This window comes from Varanus komodoensis, unplaced genomic scaffold (genome assembly GCF_004798865.1).
Source record: "Varanus komodoensis strain SLA01 unplaced genomic scaffold, ASM479886v1 scaffold13_1, whole genome shotgun sequence".
Taxonomy (NCBI): domain Eukaryota; kingdom Metazoa; phylum Chordata; class Lepidosauria; order Squamata; family Varanidae; genus Varanus; species Varanus komodoensis.
In genome coordinates this window covers 6,920,385-6,946,307 of record NW_025335408.1, presented here as the reverse complement: position 1 = coordinate 6,946,307, position 25,923 = coordinate 6,920,385, and the positions used below count along the sequence as shown (strand labels likewise).

Genomic DNA, 25,923 nt, shown 5'->3' with positions numbered 1-25,923 from the left:
ATGATCCTCATGCAAACCATTCCTTTCTTTTTGCTGCTGCCACCCACATCTGGACTGTTCTTTCCTTGCTGTATGACTTTGGCTGTAGCAGGGGAATCAGAGCACCCTCAGGAGTCACAATGAAGGCTTTGGCAAGCTAGCTCTTGTGCATCCCTGATATACTGGGTCATATGTCCAGAGTGACCTTCTGCGATGGCGTATTCTCCCCTGAACCCCCATACGCTACCTTCTCATGTTCTCCATTAGTATATGCCTGCAGTTTTGGTACCAGGTTTTGGTAGTACTGCCCCTCCCCGCTGGGGGCAACAATAAACAAGCTGGCAAAGCTGTGCCCTGGATGACAGAGGAGCACCCCAGAAACAGGGTTGGGTGAGCAGTAAAATGATGGACATTTGCATGCCTAAGTTATCATTGGTTTTTCCCAAGTATAAGCATGTCCCAAAGCTCCATGAAACTTGTTGTCCGTGCTGAGCTGTACATAGTCATACGAGGTGGGGATCCTTTCTTCTCTGATGCATAAGAGGATGTGGAGTTGCTGGACTCTTGATTCAGTAGAAACAATATAGTAGTCCCTTATGGACTGAATCTGTTCTTGTCGGAAGCCTTGACATGATATGTCTTGCCCATTCTAGAATGTCTGCATCACAGGCTGCTGAACTGCAGGAGCTGGTTCCAAAAACCAGGAGCTAGTTAGCAACCCTAGGGACGGATGAGGAACCCCTCAGGGGTACATTATCTGGCCTGATAGTATTTTCTGATGTTACTTCCGTTGCTGATCAGAGATGGGGTTCGGCTTTGCCAGCTTGAAAATGGTTACATAGAAGTGAGCTGTGCTTCTCAGACCTGGGAGCTGTTACTCTGGGGCTGACTCGCAAGTAGACACACCAAGAATTGAGTTGTGGCTTGTTTTCTTGATGGGGACATGTCCAGCCAGCTACAAATTACAGCTGGCTGCGCTCCCTATGATTCCATTCTGTCTTTGGCCACATGCCCTGTGCTGTAGCCACACCCATTACTGGAATATAGCCCCAGATGCCCTTTCCAGATTGAATTTTGGCCCCTGGACAGAAAAATATTAATCACCCCTGCTTTAGGTGATCTCATACAGCATTTAATATAGATCTATCTTCTTGTTTTTAAAATAAAAAGGATGTGAATGCATATTTTACTTTTATTTTTCCCATAGGCATTTGAAAATGTTTGAGTTAGGCAGTAATAAAATGCATGTTAACCAGTTGGATAAATAAAGAACAAAAAGACTGTTTAAAGTGCAATTTGGAAAAAAAATGATGCACTAGCTTACCTTTGCTTATATTTTATTAGGATTCACATCCATGGTAATTGTTTTTTCTTTCCCATACACAATGTAGTAGTTTGAATATATACATAGCATATTAGAAGTGCCATTAAGCAAATGATTCTTTGTGGAATTGTTGAATGAAAGAATGAAATGGATGCTTTGCAATTCTCTTCTGAACGCAGCACAAATTTTCTCCAATTATCCTATAACTGATTGCTCTGTATTTGTAGCCCAAGGGAGTTCAGACATGCTATTTGTATGTGCTGCACTCCATTTCTCAGTTTGATTAAATTAAATACTAAAATAATAATTTAATTAGCTACTTCTAGAGGTGATTCACTGTGACGCTGCAGTGATTTCTCCCCCTCAAACTCCCTCCCCATCCTTTGTATTCTGGCTTGTATTTCAAAATTTTGTGTCTGATGGTGATGCTTTATGTTGGCAAAATGGTCTTCCAAATAAATATAGCAAGAAAGATTTGTGAATATTTAACTTGGACTCAGCAGTTGAGGTTAAATTATCAATTCTATTTTTGGCTCTTTTAGTTTTTGTTAACCAAATACACATCTCCAAATTTAGCTTAGTCTTCCAATTTCTTGTTTAAAATTATCTCACCTGCTTTACTGTCTGTTGATAAATTTATCAAATGAATAGGCATAGAGTTAATTGGGCTTTCAGCACCATGGCACTGTCTTTAAAAAGAGAAAAAGAAAACAAAAGCATTGTGTGGGGTGACTGAAAAGCATCATGAAAACAGGTAGACAACATTGATGGTGTTACATAATGTCTTTTCAAGTGTCTACCGTTATTTCTAGCATGGATGTTTATCAAAACATCCAAGAATGGTAGTTTGTAAAGGGTGGCTTTCCCTTGTTGTTGCTTTGTAGCTGCTGGATTTCTTTGGTTCTCAGCCCTTGTCCTTTTCCAAAACTGTTCAGAAGGCAACAGATATTTGTCCATCTGCTCACACCTCAGTCTTTCAGTAGAAGGGGGAACTGAATATTTACAGCTCATATTTCAGAACTGCATATAGAACAGAAGTGTGATTGATGAAGAAGAATAGAACAAAGTGAGACCAGAAGGAGGTCAAATATATCAGGTGGGGAATTGAATGAGAAGACAAAAATAATACTTTGATGAATCAAATTGGAGACCATTCTAAGAATTTCTTCCATTACTGAGGAGGTTGGAGATCATGATCAGACTGAAATCTGACCATGGTCAGACTTGAAATCTGAAATATATGTACTCAGAGTTTGGATACATATGGAAACTATATCAGTATCCTCTTTCAAAATTTTCTGCTAAGAAAGGAAACAATGATTTTAAAAGAAGTATAGGGTTTTTTTTCCCTACACGTGAGCTTTACCTCAGGCTTTCCCAGTTGGCATACTGTCAGCTTGTAAGTCCTTTCCTTTAATTAAAGATTGAGGAAAAAATAGATATGATAGTTCAGTCTCTGAACTTACTTGGATGCACCCTTTTATTTCTCACATGATGGTGTAAATATCCTGGAGCTAAACTCTGATGACCCCAGACACACATTTATTGCCAAGAGTGCATCTTGCTACAAACAGATGCTTGGCTTGTTACCACATTCTCCAGAAGCTGTTTCTCTCTAGATGTATAAGAACTCACTGTGACATGATAACACTTGATTGTCTTAAAAGATTATACTGATATCCATAAATATAACATACTGCAGATTTAGTTCTGGAATTTTTTCCATGAGTCAGTTTCAGACTAAAAAGAGACCAGATCCTCATTGCCTGAATCCCTTCTGGAAACCAATGACCTGCTTCTGATCCTGAAACTCTCAGAGAAACCATCATCTGGGGCTCTTTTTATCCTTCATTCATTCTGAGCATGTACAGTGTGCCATCCCCTTCTTGAGCAATGAATAAGTACACTCAGCCCCTGTGCATTTAAGACTTGGAGTCATGGCATCTAGGCCAGAGAATAAGGTTCTGAACCTATTTCTTTTCCAGTATGTTACAAATTAAGCAAGACAAGAAAATCAAGTGCTTTTTCTCATAAAGTTTCCTGCTTTGTGTATAATGGGCACTTTTCAGATGAATTTCATTCTGTAAGCTGATATATGTCAACTGCAGAGAGAAAATACCAAGGGACAATCTTTGAACCCTGGAGAGAAAAAGAGAGAAACTGTGAACCCTAACCCTAACCATTGACCTGTGATGGTTGATTTGGGTAAGAGCTAAATGAGCTTGGTTCAAGCTGCTTTGACAAGTGGAGGTGATGTTGCTAGATTACAGACAGACATTGTCCCATCATCATCTACATTGTCATTGTCCTTCTCATCTTGCATTTATATAATGCCTTTTGGCCTCTTATGGGGATCCCAAGGAGGCTATGTAGTTCTCCTCCCCTCTATGTAGTTCTCCTCACAACAATCTTGTGAGATAGGACTTGGCCAGGAGTCCATGGCTTGCCCAAAGTCACACAGTGAGCTTCATGGCTGAGTGAGATCTAGAACCTGGATCTTCAAGGTCCCCAGTCCAGTACCCTAACCACCCACCACACTGGGTGTCTTTGTTATCTCTATGGAAGTAGACACTGATTCATGGTGAAAGGCAGCTTGTGAGATCATTAGGAAGCACATACAAACCTTCAGAAATATCTCTATGAATACTTGAGCATCTGAGAAAAATATTAGGCAACCGAATCCCCATTTTCAGCCTGTTTACTCCTGCTCTTGATACCTTATGTTGTTATATGTCAGTATCCCATGGCACAGAATATATGTTGAGGTGCGGATACCGTATTGCAGTAGCAATGCACAAGCAATACTAAAAATAATCATTGTACTAGATAAGCATATCCTTTTCTGAGTTCCTCTGCCACCTCCTTTCAAAGGATATAAATATAAACCCTGATGATAGGAATAATTTCTCTTCTGTCAGCTCAGTATTATTACAGTATGGCAAAATATCACTCAGCATCCTGTATCCTCTGGTAACATTCAGAAACACAACAGACTACATAGCAACATATTTTCTCCTTATTTGCTTTGAATCGTAGACACAAGCTCAGGAACATGTGGTAGTTGCTAAGGAAACAGGTTGGTATAGCTTAGTGGAAAAGAGTAAAAGAGCAAGTGAACTGTCTGTAAACTTCCTGCTGATAGGTGAAAGTGAGCTCCGTATCCTGTGATCTACTCAGTTATTGTTGTTTGTTTCTGACCAGTGGGATATCCAATCCCACAAGGCTTTGAGTAGAAAGTAACAACTTGAAACTGGCCACATTGTTTTAAGGGTGAAAATGGTCGCCCTTTGAGACTATCTTTCTGGCAGTGGCAGAGATGTACTTCACAGTCTGGTGACAGTTCATTAATGGGTAATACGTTGTGTGTGGTGCTTAAGGAAGAAGGACATTAAATCAGGATGTTGGGCTGTGTATATACAAAATAAAAGAGGATATGTGTGTTTCTGCCCGTCATGCATGGAGCCCTGGGTGTGTACCTCAGGGTTATTTTTGAAATGCATGGATTGATTAGAATTACAGTATCATCTAATATGACTGCTCATAACCCAATTCGGAGGATTACATATGTTCAAAGAAGGGTGGAAGCAGCATGGAGATGAGGATTGTCTTGGCATCCTTAAAAAATGTTATCAGTCCCAAGTATTTTTAAGGATGCCAAGACAATCCTCATCGCCATAGGACTGTACCCTTAAAATTTATCTGTGTGGTTGAAGCCTGCAGTAACCTCTTCATTCACTAGGACAGACTTCTCTAACTTGCACATAGCTTTGCAGTGAAGACAGCTTGGAGCCAGGGGAGTGAGTAAGCCAAGGGTCACAGTTATACTCTTGCTCATCTTCCTGCTGTAGCTCAGGGGAGTAGAGTTGGCAGTCCTTTAACTAATGAGACTATAGGGATACAAGCACCTAGGGACTGAATCTAGGGTTGCCAGCAGACATGGGTTTCCAGATGTGGTGGGCCCAATGTATAGCTTAAAATCTTTATCAAGCTGTGGGTTACTCCAACTTGTGAAAAGCTGGGCTTTGATTACTTGGGAAGCTATTTTAAAAGTCAGAAGGAGCTTAGTGGATAGCAGCCCTTACTTCTGTATCACTCAAGAGGGACACAGCAAAATTAGTTGAATAAGTTAGTGATAACTGGCTTAATGGCCCATTGATTTTAGCAAGATTCAGCCATAATGAATTACCATTTGGATCCAACCCTATTAGCTTCTGAATTTCAAAACCCAGGGTATACGAACAAACTAAGTTATTGGATTTGCTATCAAGCATGTCACAATTCAACCAGTAAGATACTTCTGGGGAGTATGCTTCTGTATTGCTTACCCATCATTACAGTATTGTACTCAGTGCTTTTTTTGTCATAGAACGCACCGGAACGGTGTTCTGGCACCTTTTTTTGATGGATTTTCCAAGTTTTAAAAGTAACTTTTGAAAATTTGATGTTTGGTCCTTGCAGATTTGAATTGCCCTGTCGAGCGTAGCAGGTCGGCGGCAAAATCATTAACACTGTGTATGTGGGCTGCTTGTGTGTTGAGTCCAATGCATGCCTACTTTGTCCCCGCTGGTTATGATGGCGCTGCTTGGCTTGTGGCACTGCTCAGCCTGTAATTGGACATGTGGTCGCATGCTAAGTGCTTACTGCGGGCGGTGTGTATGTGTACAGTTATTGACTATGTGTGAAAGATAAATAATTTCATGAGTTCCAGCACCATTTTTCTTACAAAAAAAGCACTGATTGTACTTATTGTAAAATATAGTGTGTGTGCATGCATGTGCACACATTAGTGGTCTCTCTTGTCCTCTCAATCCATTCAAGTAATTGTGTACTTTCTGGGCTGACTCCATGCCCTCCTGTAAATCCATAAGGAAAACTTTACAATGGTTGCCAAGTCTTCATTTGAGATATGTAATCTTGGCACAAGAAACCTTATGCCACAGGATATTTTACATTCCCTGGTACTGTTCCCTGTTTGGGTCATAAAAATAGGATAGGACATGAAGGAATTCCACCATCTGGCTATGACCCAGAACATCTCTCCACTTTGAGCAGTAAAGCTGTTGCGTTTCAGTTAACAAAAGAGATTGGGCCCATGTGTGGGTAAAATAAAAGGGTGAGGGTGAGGAGATTGATATATATCTCAAGCAGGATGAGATTACTCCAGGGAAAGTAGAGCTGAAACATTTTGTTGGCTAAAGGCTCCGGATCATGGGCAAATAATAGTTGTTATTTTTTCCAATATCTATAGGCAGTATAATTAACTTACAGAGAGGAACCAACATTGACTCAAAAGGAATGAAAGCTATTTTGTTTGAATTAATGCCAGTCTTGACTGACGTTTCCAGAAAGGGGGGTGGGGAATCATGGCTCATGTTAGGGACTATGCTGTCACTTTTAATTATTATAATTACTGTACAGTAAAGGAGAGTTTTATTTCTGAGTGGTTCATAGTTGATTTTAACTTCTACTCCAAGCATGTTGTTCCTTGCTTCATAAAAACGTATTTTTAATTATTCTGGAGCAGTATGTATTTAATGAAAAATACTTTACTTTCATACAAATGAAATCTAGTTACTCGTAAAGAATACAAGTGAGAACACCTGGAGGTGATAAGGCAGAAAGTTTATACAAGGGAAATTTACTTGTGCTGTTTTCTAACTTACACACACACACACACACACACACACACACTGTCATCAGAGTTGGAGAGGGTTGGTTTTGCCACTTCATGGTTTATTAGGGGAGAACTAGGAGGGCATTGATTATGATCTGTTATTCCTTGCACAGAAATACATAACCAAGGTTAAGGTTGTGATAGTACTGTTCCGAATGGAAGGCCAGTCAAAATTAGAATACAGAAGAAAAGAGAAGCCTAGGCTTTGGCTTTTGTTTCATCTACCCCACCACAATGACACCTGAAGTGTTCAGAGCACCATAAATTACTGGGTGGCAAGTGTAGCACTGTGGTATAGTAACTCGCTAAGTAACTCTCAGCGCTAAAATAATAGCTCTTCTACGTTGGTTGAGTGAGCCAACAGTGGCTGGAATGGTTGTGCATATGCAGCAGCTCATGGGCCAACAGTGGAGCCACCATCAACTAGTTCCCTGTCTGGAGCCCTTCTGGTTCCTTGAATCCATTCTCTAGTATACCTCTTCTATGAAAGCATGACTCTTAATGTAGCAACTTTGTCAGTGGGGTTCAGGATTTAGGGTGTTGGGATGCCTCTTGTGAGATCTGGCTTCTAGTTGTCACTGGTGCTTAAGCTCCTGGATGACTTTAGGCCAGTCACTCACTCTCAGCCTAACTTAACTCATAGGGTTGTTGTGAGGATGAAATGGAAAGGATGGCATCCATCTTTGGTTCCTTTGCCAGGGAAAAAGGTGGGCTTTAAGTGGAAGAGAAAGAGAAACAGGAGGAGATGAGGTGCATAGGATGTCCTTTCCCTAACTATATCAGCACAGTTGAGCCCTGCGGCCTGTAGTAACCACTGTATTCTGTACTCCATGTTCTTCTATTCTTTCTTGGATAGCTTGTTTGCGCTTATGCAGGTTCCAGGGTTGTGAGATTATGGTGGGTGGTGACAGTGAAGAAAAGGAGCCACAAGCAGAAACTTGTCTAGTGTCAAGGAGCCTATATGGCAGGTGAGCAAAGAAAAATGCTTCAAGTTGTGTTCCTACCTGTCCCTCACTCCCCAAAATCTAATGCTGGCCCTGATTTCAGAAGCTAATATGAGTCTGTCATTACTAGTGCCGGGGCCTGGAATATTCTTCATACACCACTGTTTGAACTTGTATCCTTAGCATTCTATATCAGACATTAGCTGTACCCATTTTCTTTCTGTCCTAGGTATGTAGGAGTGGAAAGTGCAGTTGATCTTGTCTAGATCCGTATAACTTAGATTACAGCCAATTCAGTCTGTTGAAAACAGGAATGAACCTTGGAACACCTTTTGAAAATGAAACTATGCTTCCCACACCAGGGTTTCACTGTCATTTTCATTTGAGCAACTTTATGCAGGTCTGCATTGAAAAACAGAGCTATCTGACATAACTCTTCCTCAAGACATTTCTTTCTAGCTTGGTTGCTTGCATATTCTAAAACAACTTTAAGCAGTGGTGGTAATAATAGTTGCAACTTGATGAGTCTCCACATTGGCAGTAGCCCAAGTTAAAAAACCTACTTGGCATAGAGATGCAGTTTCAGTTGGCAAGATTCTAGCCGGTCTACCTATCCTAAAGCTAATTGTAGCTTTGGGACAGATTAATGTACAAAACCACATCAATTTATTGACTGCTTTGTGGGGAAAACCAGGAAAGCCCTGATAAAGAAACAACAACCAGCATAGGGATGAGCCATCTTGCAGAGTAGGGTCTTCCCATTCTATTGTCACAATATCATTCTGCTGTATGGCATAAATGGGTGCGCATCATTTCCCTTGTTACCCTCTTGAGGCAGCACAGCAAACATTAGAGATCCCTCAGTAATTTCCACAGTCACAGGACAAGCAAGTTAGAAAAAGACTAATATATATGGGTCCTCTACAGCATCTTGTTGGAGCAGTTCTGACTAGGGGTGCTGTGATGACTCAAATGGGGTGCTCACAGAATGAACACTCCTGAAATCTTCATAGTATTTGAGTCATAGGAACATAAGAAGGTGGCTTATGCTAAAAGCTCTGTCTTGTGCAGTCAGGGCTTTGAACATCCTCCACTTCCATGAAAGATGCTGATGAGACCATCAGAGGAACAGGAGATGGGAGTAGCACAGAAAAATGTTTTCTGAACCTTCTCTTTGAGTGTTCACAAAAGATCTTTTAGGTCAGACAGACGGATGCTTGTGTCCTTCAACAAAAATTACCATAGGCCAGCATACTGAGAGTTTGTAATACTCTCAGTTTGTAATACTCTCAGTTTATAGATAGGAGGGTGTGAAGTTCCTGTTTTATCCTATAAGCAAAAGCTACTGCTGCTCTTGAGTTGGAATGCAAATGTACAAAAGGACCCCTGCTTCATCCTGGGGGGAAAAACTGGCCTATGTACCCAAAGAAAACACTTTCCAAAGGGAGTAACAGCAGCACAACTAGCCAAGCTAGCAACAAGCCTTTTAAATGGCTTAAGTAAGCTTAAATCAGATCACTTGGTAAGGCCTCCCTCAATGGGCTTGTCTTCTAGACTGCACACAAATTATTTTGCTGTTGCTGCTTCTGTTTCATGCCACAGTCCTACTTTGCCTTCACATCTCCTTACTTCATTTCCACCTTGCTTGCTCTCAGGATCTTGGCCTACTGACTTGGAAGGGGCCAGAAGTGATAGAATTTAATGTTGTTGTTTTCAACAGACAATAAACTTAAACACTTTCCATAAAAGCTAGCCCCATTTTAGCCAAAAGAACTTATTCCTTTTGGATTACAGGATTTTGTACAAGATTGCAGCCTTAACACTTTTTTGAACCTTTGGTTTCTTTGCTTTGGTGTACACACTGGGAAGAATTTGGCAGACTACATGAATGCTTGCTATGGGTATAATAAGGGGAACACCTATTTCAGGAAAGTTGAATACACATGCAGAAAATAAAAGTTAGTCCTCGATGTAATTTTGAAACAGTTGATAAAAAAATGAAGGCCACGAAGGTAAGAAACAATGTTTCCAGTTAAAATACCTTTAGCCATAGTATAATAAAATATCCAATATAAAAATAAAGGGGGGAACGCAATTCTGTTCCTAAGCTATTGCATCAAAGCTCTGCCAACAGAGATTGTGCATTCCTGCTTTCCTGTGTACTTATTATGAATTATGGGTTTAATTCCTCATGATTTTCCCCATGGCTAGCAGGTTATTAAATATTAAGGAAGCTAGCTTTCCTTCACTGTGAAGATAATACTTTTTCAAAACAGTAGGCTATTCCATTTTCTGACTTCTTGCACAGTTGTTTTCTCACAACAGTGAATAAATACTTAGTATTGCCCCATTTAATCAACATCCAATTATCTATAAACTGATTAACTGAGAGAATGGGTGACTGCACAGTTCCTTTAGAGAGTTAGAACTTGGAGTCTGGCTTCCTACAACATGGAGATGGGGATTCTTTAGATTGAAATTCTGCTTTGTTTGGTTTTTGATGAATGGTTTGACCATATCAGCCAAATGAAAGTTGAACAGATCTGAGCTGAACTCTCCTCCAGAAGTAGCCATCTGTATGAGGCTTAAAACCCAGGCTTAACTTGAACAGTCTCAGGGTAAGAACATCGTTTCAGTCCCAAGACTTAACCTGATGATAGGAAAAATGGAATCTTCATACCTTTGGTTCTGATGTTGCCAAATAAAGAATGAGTATCTTCTAGTGCTTCTAGAATCGAAATAGCAAAGAAAACATAAGCAACCCTTTCTTGGCTTTCTTATGACTGAAGCATTACAGGTGGAAGTGGCTGTACCTTAGCATGAAAGCAGAAGTCCAAGTCCAGCTCCCCAGCATTTCCAGATAGAATAAGGAAAGAATAATTCCTGTAATCATGGAAAGTTATTGCAGACTGCAGCAAACCTATTTAAATATTCCTGTAAGAAAGAACTCTCAAAGAACACTCAGTACTGCAACAGTCCTGCAATGTACTGCATCAGTATTTGACCCCTAAAACGCTGTGATTGGATACTCCTGATGAAATAATAAAAAGTGATTAGAAGCTAGACGATTTGGTCACATAGATACACCCACCTAATCTCTCTCCTCCTCCTTCCTATTGTGGTGTTTTCTTTATAGAGAGAGCTGTGGGAGAAAGGTATCAGGTTTGGCATATGCACCCTCCATGTCTCTGAATTACTAACAAGTCTTCAGCAGAGTTCAGATTCGGTTCAGTCTGCTTTAGATAACCCCCACCTCAGTTTGGATGTTTCTTGGATCTTTCCCCATCAGCCTGATTTGGTCCTAGATCTGGTCTTCATCCAGATTCACTGCACACCAAATTCATTGCACACCTCAAGCACAATGTTGTGGTAGAAGCATAAATATGGATTGTCATGCATATTGCACACTTACAAAACAATGTTCCAGCTATGCTGTATTCCTATTCTTACAATGCTAATCTAAATGTACTCTTTGTGACTTTGGGATCCATATGTGCTATCATATGGATCCATGCTGTTCCCATGAAAGTACCACAGGTCTGCTCACAGAAGTAGTTCTGTATGCTGGGCAGTGGTACTTCCAATGATAATAGCTCACCTACTCCATGGCAGAATTGCATAATGACTTTACAGTGGCACCAGTACTGGTTAAGATGAGAATAGCTCCCTTGAAGAGTAGAATCATTTAAGTAATTGAGAGGTAACATAGGTTAAAATCCTACCAGCAGAAACATAGGTCATGTCTATGATATATTCTTTAGTCATGAAGTACTAGTACAATTGCCTTATGTTACTTGTTTTAAAGGATCTTCTTTCATTATAGCAGGCAAACAACCTCACAAAACATAGCAGGTGTTAGAAAGATAGTTTGAAGGCCCATGAAACTGCAGAGTGTTTGCAAGGGGATGCTCTTTGCTCCAGCTGTTTTGTCATCTGTTAAGTCTCTTGGGTCTTATGTCCCAAACATGTTGGAAATGGACAAATTGGCTATTCCAGGATAGATTTTGGTGAACTATAGCTCTGAAACATGCCTTGTGCTTTGATTGAGCAAATGATGATTGAGCAAATGATGAAATGCCTGGAAGCAGTTATATTGAAAAAGCCAACAGGGTAATCAAAAGAAAGCCCTATTCCATGTAATAGAATAAATGAGAAGGGGTACCATAGACAATTTGAAGGTGGCATCTGCAAAAATTATGTTGGATGGTTTGAATTGCCATTGAGTTTTGACCTGTAATTGTCCTGTTTTCTTGTTTGTTTTCACTATAAAATGTTTCTTCACAAAACTGTGTTAGAATGTTGATAATGGGAAAAAGAAAGCAACACAATTAATGAAACAGAATAGGGTCTCCCCATTATGGATAATTTCACTTGAGGATTTCAGAATGTGGTTAATTCAGCTTAGCACTATCAGAATGGAAAACAATCTTACGTGTGGTACAGAAAATGACCAATAAACCTTGCAGAGCTGTGTGGGTGCTGTTTTTCTGTGTTCACTTCTTGTGAGGCTGGGCTTCTGCTCACAGTGAGTGGCCCAAACATGGAAGTATGTGGGTGCCCATTCTGTGGGAGAGGCACGAGAGATTGCTTCTCACCCACATGCCTGGGTCATATAAACATGACCCTCATTATGAGGGCCACTCTCATGGAAGGGGTGCAATGTTCTTAAAGGTTTCCTGAGAGGTGGTCAATTGTGCAATTTCAGGTGTGGCTAATGAATCTCAACTGTGACTATAACAGTAGAGATTGAATTTTCAAGTGTGTCCAAGTCAGATGGGAATGGACCTTTTTTTGGTCAATGGTCACATTCCTTCATGGGTAACCTGTTGGAGAATACATACAAGAGCTACAAATGAATAGGCTATTGCTCTCCTCTCTTTCCCTATTCTTTCTCATGTAGCATACTTCCAGTGAAGCGACTGATCATTCTTGCCAGGAGTGTGAATAGATTTCATGCAGAGGATTCTTGAACTAGGCTGAGTGCTGTATATACAAGTTTGAATTATGTTAGTCAGTAGCACATGGCAGGAAATAAATGTAAACATACCTCTTAGTAGGGTGGATTTTATTTAAATCACAATTTAAAACACTAATTAGTAAGCCTAGATTTAAATCATGGTTCTCTACACAATTTGCATGCATGCCTGTCTTACCTTTAGGTAGAGAAACTTTATTAAAATATTCCCAAACTGGGTCTTTTTTATGGCCTCCTGCCATTGTAGGTTTTCTCCTCCAGGGAAATAATAATATGATAAACCACAGGCTATACAGAAAAAGATCCAGAGACTTGTGGAGTATTGTGCTCAAAAAGTTTCACTTTAATTTTTACTGCTTGCCTCTCCCTCCTCACACTTGACTTCTTTGCAGATCTATTCCATTCCCAACAATGTTCTTCTATTCATTGTTTTTTTTTTCCTTTGAAACTTAGCACTTAAGAAATAAGGGACTGACTATGTGCATATAGATTTGCAAAGAGACAATGAGATTCAGGTATTTTTCTTAACTCTGTATGTTTATAACATTTTTTGTTGTGAAGAAGAGGCATGGGATCTCTACAGACATAAATTCACAGTTTTGAGAACGTTAAACCAAGCATCTGGGATAATATCTTCCAAATAGAAAAACTGCTCAATAATCTTACCGAAACCTCTGGAAGAGCATGCCATTGTGAATGGATTAATGGAATTCATTTGCCAACACATTTAAACATTGCAGGATGCTACTGCCTCATACTTCATAATTAAAAACTAATCCTTATTTCATGATGGATAACCTTTGGACTATAATGTATCTTAGACAAATATATTTGGATAGATTTTCTCAAAAGCATTTTATATTTAGAAAAAAAATCCAATTTAAATTTTTAAAAATGCAATTTAAACCAATTTTATCCACCTGCCTCTTAGATTAATATTAATACATGTATCTAAATTAGCAAATGAGGAGAGAAAATATGAGTCTTTGTTGCAACTGGCAAAAAGTGAGAACTTTTGAAAATATGCCTGTGGAAAAAATGCATTGGGTTGGGAACCTTGAATTTGCTAATATGCCTTAGGACATTTCGGATAGTATTTCAAAAGATGCAGCTACTTAGGACTAAATCTTGCTTTTGTCCCTAATTAGCCTGGCTATGGAGAAGAGTCAAAGTTGAAATAGCTTAAGAGAGCTTTAGAAGACTGTAGAAACTGTTTTAGTTTTCTGGCAACCTGGAACGGGGACTTTACATCTTCACTTGTATAGAATAAGCAGTTTAATCTTCTGTTCCTGCGACAATTGCTTTTCTACCTTTCTGCCACTGGTTGAAAAAGAATCCATTTTTGCCATGATTACCTGCACTGTTCAACTTAGACACACTTTCCTGGCAGTGCAGACTGTGGGATTCATTTCTGAGTAAACATGCATTACTTGACCTTAGTCTACATGCCACTGCTGTAGCAGAATGAACATAAAATATTGCCAGCCCATCTGTTTGCCAAATAGGATGACAAGGGATTGTTCTGTATATTTCCATACCTTAGTGACCTTTTAAGGCGGACTTGAAACCTTTGGGTGGAGAAAGATTTGATGCGGATGGGAAAGATAAGCATAACAGTTGGTTGCCTCTTTGCCTGGTTCTCTGGAAAAAATACTAACACAGTATTTTTGAGTTTGTTGTGACAGGACTGTGGATGGGGAAAAATGTTATCAGTAAAGAAATTGTTTACCATAATTTAAAAACTTTGTTAAGAATAGATTCAAAGTATTCTGCAGGGTGTCCTTTCTCCCTGCACCTTCTTAGAAAAAGAAACTGGCTGAAGAAATGTATTTTCTGTGAGCCATTATTTGACAGGTGGATGAAATTCACTAATGTGCTATAAAGTAGGCTGTGTACCCAGATAGCCCAGGTTAATATGGATATCTGGCAAGTACATGGCTTCTAACAGGATGAGCTGCATAAAAATGTGTATTTGGGATGAAACATATTGAAATGCCTCTGGCCTGGCCTTTAACCCAGACCCTATGAAAGTGACATGTTCACATAAGACTAATGCCTTGATAATCTTCCCATGATAAATGCTAAGGCAGCGCTCAGCTTGTGCACAATTGAAGTGCAGTCAGTGGGACTTCCTTGTAGGACAATGAGAGTCCTACATGAGTACACACACACTTTTTTGGGGGTAAGCTGCATGGGACAGAGTGAGACTTAATTCTGAGTAAATAAAACGTGCTGCACGGCTGCAGTTCTAGGCACAAATATTTGAGAGTAAGTCCTGTTGAGGGTAGTAAGACTTCCAGTTTACATTTTAGTAAATGCCATGTGGGGTCCAGGTTTTGGTGTGCCCTGTGGACTACACACAGTTCCCCTTTCTCATGAAGCCCACCTTCTCATCACCATTGGCACCAGCTGCCATAGCTCTTCCTCCCCTTTTCATCATAGTTACCATTTGCTTAATTGACAGGTGATCAGCAAGGTGGATCTACTGCTTTTTCTTTGCACCTCCACTGGTGGCAAGTGAGCAACCAGGCTGCAGTGGTGAAGAGGAAGCCACTCCAGGGGCTCTTGTCAATGGGCCCCTGCTGGGGTGAGGGCTTATGGCAGGTACTCCATCATGCCTACTTTTGTTTCCAACTCCAAATAAACATACCTAGAGGTGGGGTGTGTATCAAATGTATTTATCTAACTTTTATTTACTATGAATGTGAATACATCATCTATTTCCCCAGTGAACTTATCTTATGCAGATTCATCCAATTCCATAACAGGAATTGAAATTTTTGAAAGTCAAGGACATTTAACATAGAGGGTTTGGATTAGAGGCCAAAACATTGTGTTCTATATAAAGCCAGCTCTCCATCTGTCCTTTTCCGTGCTTCTATAAACAAGTTGTGATTTGTAGGAGATAGCACTTCTATTCCTGCTTTGGTTTAGGGCAAAAAGAATTCTAAGGTCTATTCTCATTCAGAACTGTAACTTATTGTTTCACACATTCTTACACTTTTCCTAGGTGGTGGTACAGAGCCTCTTTTAACCCTCAAATCTGAGTCAAATAGTCTCTGCCTGCATTGCTTGTATGAGAGCACTTGGGAATTCTTTCAGTCCCCCGCCTCTGTCTTTTGGACACTTCCTACATTGTTGTGGCTTTCAATTCTAAGTGGAGTACTGGTGCAATTCCCAGTGGATAGTTTTGGTCATTTCATATGTATGTTGCATGCTGTGAGTATCTAATTTATTCAGTAAGCCATTACAAAAATTGCCAGACCCCCAGATACAGCTTTGTGCAAACACTCATTTTCCCCCCAATGCAGGTAGCTAGATACCCAGGGAATTTGTTTCACAACTGAACTTAAAACTGATAATTCAACCTTTTTTCCCTTGCAAAATGTTTTTTTTTAGATTATAATGTATTTTCTTGCACAGCAGTTATTCACATGACAAGAACCCTCCTAGAAAAGACTCCTGGGATAATACAAGTAAATAGTAGGCATTTTGAAAGGTTTTCTCCTCCATTAGCATTTTGTTCAACTTTTGTACTGTTTAAATAGAGATTTTTAAGCAGCAAGGGATAGTGAAAAGTGGCTTCTTTTTAGATTGTGATTGCAGATACGTTATTCCAAGCTGCTACCCAGCTTGATATAAATACCGGGGAAGATTTTTTTTCTTCCTTGGAGGTAAGTCTGTAAAGGTTAGTAGATCTTTCCAGAAATTTAGCTGGTGTCTTTCCTGTGAATAATTGTTGCCAATAAGGTAAGATGCTCAGAATTTAGGATTTCCATTTTAATGCTAGTTTTCCTGGATTACAACTTTTCTGTACACAAACCCTGCACAGAAGATACTGTTTGGCAAGCAACCACTTTGATAAGGAAGTTCCTGGACCAGTTCAGATGCCCAGTGGTCCCACCTGTGGGAACATGTCGTGCCAGCTGTACACTTGCTACATGGCAAAATTTGTGTGTCAGGCAGAGATTGTATGGATAGTTGCCTCCATGTGAGGCCTGTATATGTGATTACTGTCATTTGCACAGTAATATTGGCCATCTTTCAAGCTGCTGTGATCACACAGATGGTGGCAGCACTTGTTCAGGCCCCATGTTGATGTGCCATTTCATAAATTGCCACCTCTAAGCTATTCCTGCCAAGTCACAAACCTATTGGAGGCATCTCTGCAATTGCATGAATTGAGCGTTTTAGCCCTTGCTCATAATGATGGTCGTACATTATCATCACATGGTTGCTCCTCCAAAAGTTAAATATTTCAGGGCAGTCACTCGTGTCATTTACATTTTAATAACAACCTAGCTCAAGCTATTCTATCAGGCTATGAGATAGTATGCTCCTCTTATACCAGATATATTAGAGCTAAAGTAGTTTAAGTTGCTTGATGGAAGTGGGATGGCATAACTTACTCTCTTGTGGCACTTTTTATTCAGTTATTCTTATTATGGCACTTACTTCCTTTTTAATCAATTAAAACCTGGTCCAAATAACCACACGTAAGCCACATTATGTGGCTTATATACCAGAACAAGGCTTTTGATGAACATCTGTGCAGCATGATACACAAGTAGCTTATATGGGAAGATCTCACTGAGTATCTACCCATGAACTGAAGTAGGAGCTGGAAAAACACTAGGTTACACAAGAGTTCTTGTTTGACCCTGGCTGGGATGGCAGACTCCTCAATATACTGCCACTAAGACAGAGATTAGTGGAGGTGCCCTCAAGCTTTGTCATAATTGTTAATTTGTCTTCTTCAGTGAAGAAAACAACTTTTATAGCCTTTTCTTATATTTCCATTAGTAGTAGTGAACTCTAGGAGGGTGGCACACAGCCTCCTATTGTATAAAGACTATTGCCTCTTGTCTCAGTCAAGGTACACACTGGGAGATAAATCAGGCAGGACTTTATGGAGCTTTGTTATGGAAGCCCACCCTTCATTTTGAGAAGAATGAGCTTAAGGTTCATATTCAGCGACTTGCTATATATTTCCAGTCATACAACTACATGGCTTTTTTTAGTCTTTTTAGGCAAACTTGAATGTTGGCAAAGTAACCCCCAGTTTAGACTGCAAAATGTACTAAGATTTGGAGCTAAATACATCACTTTTTGGTAGCCTAAAGTATTTTATGTATTTATGGATTAATTTGAAATTTACCCCCCTCTGGTAAATGGACCCCCACTCTGGTAAATACTGTCATACTGCACTAAATAATGAAGTTCTGGCCTGAGAGTCTCTCTGGCCCCCACAAAAACTGGTGGGCTTGCATTGGATAAAAATGTTTGTTCCAACTTTTCTTCCTGAACCTGGAGAAATACTTCCCTGGGTTCTATGAAACCTGGATGCAAATGAGCAGTGGGGCTGCCCAAATCTGCCACAGCAAGTTTCCTTCTTGTTAGAGTTTAGGATCCAAGCACTGAGCATATGAGTATACATACATAGGAGTAGTTAGGAGAAGAAGTTAGCAGCAAGGTGATAATACATGTAAATATGTGTTTCAGGACATTGTTAGGGCATTGTTATCGCTGGACACCTGCAAGGGCCCTTACCCCAATAAAGGAGCCACTGCCAGGTCTATTAAAGCAGGCTCATGGAATGAAGGGGCCCACTGAGTGCATTTATGCAAGGACTCTTTCAAAACTGGGCACCAACAATTTAAACCATGATGGCTATAGCAACAGCAGGCTCCATTGTGTATATTCTGCCCTGGTATTGGGGTTATGTGGGGGTTGATTGACCCCTACCTGGAGTTGTCATGTCGTGCAAACCTGGCCACTGTGGGTTCTTAGCCCTCAAGTTTACAGTAGCCAAGTTCACATGACACAGAAACTTCTGACAGAGGGTTGAATATGCAGAATGGTAGCTGGCTCATGCTTCAAGGCCCCAAGTGTTAAACAACCCAGAGAAGGGCTGTACATGTGACTATGTGGAAGTATTTCAGACCTGCTTCTTGCCAAGGTGGGAAAGTCATGTCTTGTCTGACTGTTTGAACTGAGTGTGAAGGAACACATAAAAGAGTGTTTTCTATGAGACAAAGACCAACCCTCCAACCCATTTTTTTTTAAAGCGTGTCAGGAAGATGGCTATGCTAGAAACTTTTCCTAGGTGTCTTTTTTATGTGGAGGAATTTTAAGTGATTCTTTTTTTAAAGGAAGATTTATTCAGGTAAGCTCTAACTGCAATCTAAAGTGGTACAGTCCAGACATAGGTTTATCACATCAGTATGAGGTAGGATTAGGCATTACAGTGTATATGTTTGTAGTGAAGGGATATGATCTGAAGTTTGCAGGGTGACAAGACAGAAGAGGCTCTTTTTGCAGGTGGTCCCAGCTGTACAGTTCTCTCCCTAGAGAGGCCTTCTTGTCAATTACACTGACATCTTTTCATTGCAGGGAAAGACACTACTGTTCCTCCTGGTCCTTTAACATTTCTATATAGCTAAGTTTTTAACTGGTACTTGTTATAGTTGTAACCTCTGACAGCATTTTGATTTGTGCATGTTTATTCTTATCAGATTAATGTAGCCCTTTTTATGTGTTTGCAATGTTTGTGCTGATGTTGTGCTTGATTCATTTTTATTGTATTATTTGATGTATGTTTGCTGTTGATTAAATTGCTGTGTATAATCCAGAGAGCTAATTGACAGCTAATATGTCTCCATAAATATCAGAACATCCAGGTCATAAGGTTTGAAGTGATTTGCTATTTAAAGGGACATGCAGAATTGCTAGCTTTACTCTGGAGCTAGTAGACTATGTTCTGAGCATGTGTCAACCTGGACAGGCCAGGAAACTTTCTTGAAGCATGGGGGGACTATCCTGAATAACTCTAATATGGCATTGGCAAGTTTTTAAGCTATCAGGAGTGAGCAGCAGAAAGCACACTGCAATATACCAGTGGTTGCATTACACCATGACTGAAATGATGGGGGTTTTTTGCTCCCACTGGTTGAAAATACCTAAAGTAACTCAAAGAGGTTGGACAAAAATTAAGAAAATAAGAAAACCCATGCCGGATCAGACTGGTGGTTCATCCAATCCAACACTCCATTCAGACAGTAGCAGAGCAGCTGCCTGGGATGGGTACAAGCTCTCTGCCTGCCCAAGCTCCTCCTAGCAACTGGTGTATGGAAGCATCCTTCCTCTGATAACAGAGGTAGCACAGAGTTAACAAGGCTAGTAACCACTGATAGCTTTCTTCTCCATGAATGTGTCCAATCCAAATTGGTGGCCATTACTACACCCTTCTGTTTATATCCTCCTGTTTACAATCAGCAATGGCAAGCAGTTAATGCCATGGATTGGGTTTTCTCTTATCCTATCTTACAAAAAACGATACTAGCTCACTCTTTAGCATTCTAAAAATCAAAGGACATTTTAAATGGCATAACCCAACATTGTATCTTCTCACTGCAACTGAATTTTATCCTCAGTATACAAAACATTTAATGGGATGCTACAATTTCCCCTCAAGTGTGATAACTTGTTTCTGTATGAGCCACAGAGTAGCATTGGTTGTGACTTCCCATTACTGATTAAGTTATACTATCAATAAAGGTTAGCAAAATGTTCTTTTAAAATCTCTTTCTTTCTGTGTATGCAAAGCTGCATTTTTATTGTCCTATTTTAGAAGTTTGTATTTTCAAACAGTGTGTACCTGAGAACACCTTAAATGTCTTTTATATTTTTCATCACCAAAATTTGCTATTAAACAAGGAATCTAAAAAATTACTGGTCAATGCATGCATTGCAACCCCCTGAACAAAATTCTACAAACTGTACATTCTTCAATTATCACTTTTTAAAGATAATCACAAATCTGCCTTTTCTTATTCTTTCACATCGCTCAGCCTGGCAGTTACCTATTTGATGGTCTTCTGTGTATAAAATGTGCCAAAAAGTTTCAGGACCCTTTCTAGAAGTGACAGTAGATAATATTACATGTTAGTGAAGAACCAGTTTGGAGAAAACAGATGAAACAGTGATTGACCCCAGTTATTAAAGTCCAATGATTCCAGTTCATACGCATTTGTTATAAAAGCAAGTTATTTGCTGGGACTGAAGAAGCAATAGCCCTCCATCCCCTCCCCTTTCCAATATTGCCTGCTACCATACCCATTGGTGCATCCGGCTTCAGGAAGCAATTCTAACACAAATATATTGGCTCTCCTAACCACAATTTTATTCTCTGCAATACTAACTTGGTGATCAGCCCACTAGTGTTTTGTTAGCTTCTCCCATGAAGGTATATCTAAGGTGCTTCTATCAGCTGCATTAAAAACAAACAAAGTGATACTTCTCTAAAGTATAAGGACCTGCACTTGGTTACTTCAAATATTATAGCATCTACTATCTCTGAGAAAGAGGCATGCAAAGTAGAAGTCCTCCTTTTTAGGATATATCATTGCATTATCCCAACAGGTTTTACAGTATGTTTTTCAAAAGGCAGGATCTGCTGTCACATCTGGTGAAACTACCTTGCTTTGACAGCTGCTCTTTTTACAGGACAAAACCTGCTTAACCTGTATTTTGAAGAGCTCTGGCATACTTTAATAGTATCTGCCCAATCTACCTGAAGTAAAAAATAGCACAATGGATAATAATGAAGCTTAGCAAGCGTAAAGTTAACCAAAGGTACTTTGGAATGTTATTGATTACGTAAAAATGAGTCACCCAAGTCCTGAGTATGTATTGGTATGTGCACACCACACTGCTTTGACCCTGCTTTCATGCAAGCAGTGCATTAAATACATCACCCAAAAATGCGGTATGATTTATTTCATTACTGCAGTGTAACATATTAGCATGTGCTGAAAGCAGAAAGAAAAATGTAGCACTTCTAGAGAAAGTAGATTTAATTCAACCATTACTTGCTACTACATAATGAATCAGGTTTGGAGTATCTTTAAAAAATAGAGGAGGAAAATAAAATATGTTGAGCATTTTTTGAAGAATGGCAAGCAAGCTTGCCAATAACAGGAGCTAATGCTTCAATGCCTTTTCTCCTGTCTCAAAAGGGACCATTGCCTTAAACTCCTTCATTATCTGAGGAAAAATCAAACATGGTTGCATATTGTGGAGCTGCTTTATTGCCATCATTTAGAAAGGTCAACTGAATTAATTGACTTCACCCAACATGTTGCTAAGCTCCCCCACTTTCTGACATATTTAAAAGAAAGTGACAGGTGTGAGAAAGATGGCTTGCGCATTTGGTGTTTTTTCTCCTTTCTTCCTTTTTGTATTGCACACTGCAGAACCAAGATTAACTTTCAGGTTTGACTTGCCCAGGAAAATAAGTGCGTTGGCACTTTGGGGGTGGGGCTGGCAAAGGGGGCAGGTTTCTTCTGGTGTTTCATGTGGAAAAGAAAGGAAAGATGTTTGAGGAGATGTGTGATGCCTCAGTTGCTTTCTTACAAACTTGCAGAAGCTCTATATGTAAACATTTTAAAAAACTACATTTTTTCCAAAATATTCAGCTGCTGTTCCTTATTCTCCCCTGCCCTCACTGTCCCTCAGCTGAGCTATCTCTTAATCTAGCTGATGTTAACAGGAGTCTTTCTGATTCATGTCTGCTGTCGTACTTTAATGGGTGTATTTTAATGTTAAGGGATGTAACAAGGTTCTGCTTACATTAGGTCAATTCTGTTCCTCCATCTACCTCTGTTCCCCCTTCTCTCTCTGTTTCTTGCTCCCCCCACCCCAAGCTAGCCGGAGAAGCTTTGCTTGTTAACTACTTCATAGGTTTTCTTTCTCTCTTATTTTCCAGCGCAGAGTTTTGCTTATTGCAAATGGCAATTCTGGTTAACAGACAGAGGGGTCTCCCCCACCATTGCTTTCAAGCAAACAGTACTGAGCAGTTTGTGCATGGTGTGTGTGTGTGAGAGAGAGAGAGAGAGAGAGAGAGAGAGCGAGCGAGCAAGAGTGAGGGGGGCAGGCAATGGTAATACACTGAATCTGAACCTACAGTGTTCTGAAAAGGAGAATGCACTTGGAGACACAGTGCCATGGTGCTTTGAATTCCCATGGAAGACTTAAAGCCTTCTTGTTAATGCTATCCTTTTCAGTTCCATGTGTCAGTTGCAGCTGCATTAGTAATCAGACATTCATTCTGGCCTTTCTGATGGTCAGGGGTGTGTGTGTGTGTGTGTGTGTGTGTGTGTGAGAGAGAGAGAGAGAGAGAGAGAGAGAGAGAGAGAGAGAGAGAGAGAGAGAGAGAGAAGGGGGTGAGGATGGGGGTGGCGGGGAGTCATTTGCTACAATCCTGGAAATGTAGTCTGGCAGAAATTCAATAACTGTTTGTGATATTCTCATTCAGCCTTTGCTCTCAGTGGCTTTTAGGTCCTGCCGTGACATACAGTGGCATTTTCTGTAATCCAGCTAGTGGAAGGTCGGGGAGGAGGGAGGGAGGGGGGTTGGGAAAAAGGCTGTCCAGTATTGCATGTAATTGGTTTCCCCACACAAAGTATGCTGTTTCCTTGTGTTCTGAAGGCATTGAGAAACAGGCTATTCAAACCCTTTGCTGTTCTGTCAGGTTAGTAAAGCACCAACTAAGAGTCCTGGAAAAAAAATCAGATTAATGAGGATTTGGTGGAGGCAGTGGGTGGATCAGGGCAGACAGGGGCTCCTTTGTATTTCTGTCCAAAAGAGTAAAATATGGAGAAAGGCAGTGTGGTGCTGGTGCTGGTGGTGGTGGTGGGAGAGCTATCAGAATTTAAACTAAACCGAAACAAAAAGGATAGGAAACGCATAAACAATGAAAAGCACAGAAGCACAACTGAAAATAGAGAAGACACTTACCCTCCAAGAGTTGTTTCAGTCCCGGACCCCTCCTGTGTATTTGGATTCCGTACTTCAGGTAATGGCATACTGATGCTCGTGGCAGGGAGCTGAGTCGATGCATGCACAGATAGTGTGTCACAGTTGTCTCTGTATATCCTGAAATATGAGAGCAGCTCTGTGCAGCAGGATGTGATCCGTTACTTTTTCCAGAGCTCTGTCACTGGTGGACAGACGCTCACAATCCAGCGGAGGAAGAAGGGGAGAAAGAGCGAGAGAGTGAGCTGCCTGCTAGCTTTTCGTCTTCTTTCTCCGTGTTTCCATGGTGGTTAGCGGTGCATCGTTCACCCGATCAGTTGTCACACTGACATGGTGCTGCCTGCTCAGCGGTCATTAATAACTGAACACCCTCCACTCCCCAGAGAGGAGCCAATAGCTTTAGAGTGCCAAGATGTAGCACTCGCAGCTGCTTCAGCCTGGTTGGTCGAGACAACCTGTCTGTTAGATGACATTGCTGCTTGGGGTACAAATACACGGAGCAACCCATTCCCTGCTTCCTGGCATTCTTTCCAATATGTGGAAGGGGTATGATTATCCTCCTCTGTGTAAAGCACCAAACTACATATCGAATCTGTATGGGTGTGCAAAGGCAGTGTTCAGAAAGAGTGGACAAAACTAGGTAAACGTCTGCTCAGGTTGCATCACCTTGCTGGTTGAAAAGGAACACTTTTTTAAACAGTTGTGAATATATTTGCTAATCTTACACTGTACTAGATCTTTTCTCTGTTCTTTAACCAGTATATTTTGCAGTGTACATAGATTGTCAGGAAAATATTTCTGAATTTAAAAGATGGAGTCTCTGAACAAAGAAAGCATCAGTGGACTATGTAAGCAGTTGGACACACACAGAAAATTAGAGCATGGTTTTTCCTCATATGTCTACAGTCCAGTGGGGGGGGTGGTTGTGGGTTGGGATTGAAGTATGTCAATCAACTATTTTTCTATTGGTTTTCAGACAGCGTAGTATTAAAAGATACAAAATTAGAACAAACATGAAAATATACTTAGTGCAAAGTAAAGATCTTAAACCTGTTAGTTCTAAAATAATGTATTTATTGCAAACATTTGTTTACAGATATTCTTCAAAAGGAGATTGGTTTTAGAAAGAGTGAGAGAAGTAAAAATATAGAAAGATTTGATAATCAACAGGTCAGATCTAGAAAAATTGGATTTACTGTACACATTTACTGATAAAACCCTGCTTTCAACACACCACCCTCTAGTGGAATAAAATAAAATTCAATTCTCATTTCTTTCTTCAACACGTGTTTGGCAGTCATAGGTAAGAATAGTATTAGGAGTTTTCAAAGGTAGCAAGAAATGGCTTTAACAAAATGACATTCAAAATACAATGCTACTTCCATTTTCACATGCAACAAGTAGACATTCAAAATCATTGTCCCATCCCAAAATGTTGTTTCCTGAAGAACCTATAAGATTATGTTTTAAAATCATTTTAACAGCACATTAAAGTAGAATAATCATTAACATTACTTTTCTAAGTTGTTAGTATAACAAGTAAACAATCAGCTTTTATTTTCTGACATGAGGCATGCACTTTTTTTAAAAGATAAGAACCTTGTTTAACAGCATGATTCTAAGTGTGCTTAGTTGGAAGGATTCTTACTGTTTTCAATGTGGCTTGTTTCCCAAAAGTACAGGAATGAAATCTATCAGAGCTCACTCTGGTTAAGGCAGGAGTTAAAAGCTGACTTCCCCACATTGGGGTTGGGTTGATCTCCTTCCCTTCTCCTGGTGTTGGCCAATGGGAGGAAATTAACTGTATTAGCTCCAGTAAGACCTACTGTTGAGTCGTACCAATGGAATGAGTAGGCTTAAGAACTGTGGATTCTTGTGTGCCCCAACATATGCCCATCTTGGTCTTCACAACCAGAGTTTCTTCTGCATCCAAAGGGTTTTCTTTTAACGTACCACTGGTGTTTCTCAGGTAGTATTTAGTTTGCCTTGCTCCCTCCATGCAGATCACCATTTACAGGACTTCCAACAGTTTCTTAAGTGGCCTTTGGATTGCTCCCTAAGAGTTGTTAAGATGTATGTGCACTTGAATTATTTAGAACTCATTCGGATTTGTTTATTGTTTGCCGTGGGTGGCTCTCTTGCCACACTGAACCCTCTGCACCTTCAGGGCTGTCCCCATGCCCTTGAATGAAGCAATGACCTTGCATGCTTA

General features: G+C 40.1%; 2 protein-coding genes across 6 annotated transcripts in view; one reads left to right on the top strand and one right to left on the bottom strand.

The window, feature by feature from the left end:
• The window catches only part of LRRN3 (leucine rich repeat neuronal 3), a 58,314-nt gene extending 33,836 nt beyond the window's left edge, over positions 1 to 24,478 (bottom strand). Inside the window, exon 1 of the mRNA XM_044422944.1 lies at positions 23,694 to 24,478. The gene's annotated coding sequence lies outside the window, so the exon portion shown is untranslated. The remainder of the gene's footprint in view (positions 1 to 23,693) is intronic.
• IMMP2L (inner mitochondrial membrane peptidase subunit 2) overlaps positions 1 to 25,923 on the top strand; it is a 520,099-nt gene that overhangs the window by 240,896 nt on the left and 253,280 nt on the right. The window lies entirely within an intron of this gene.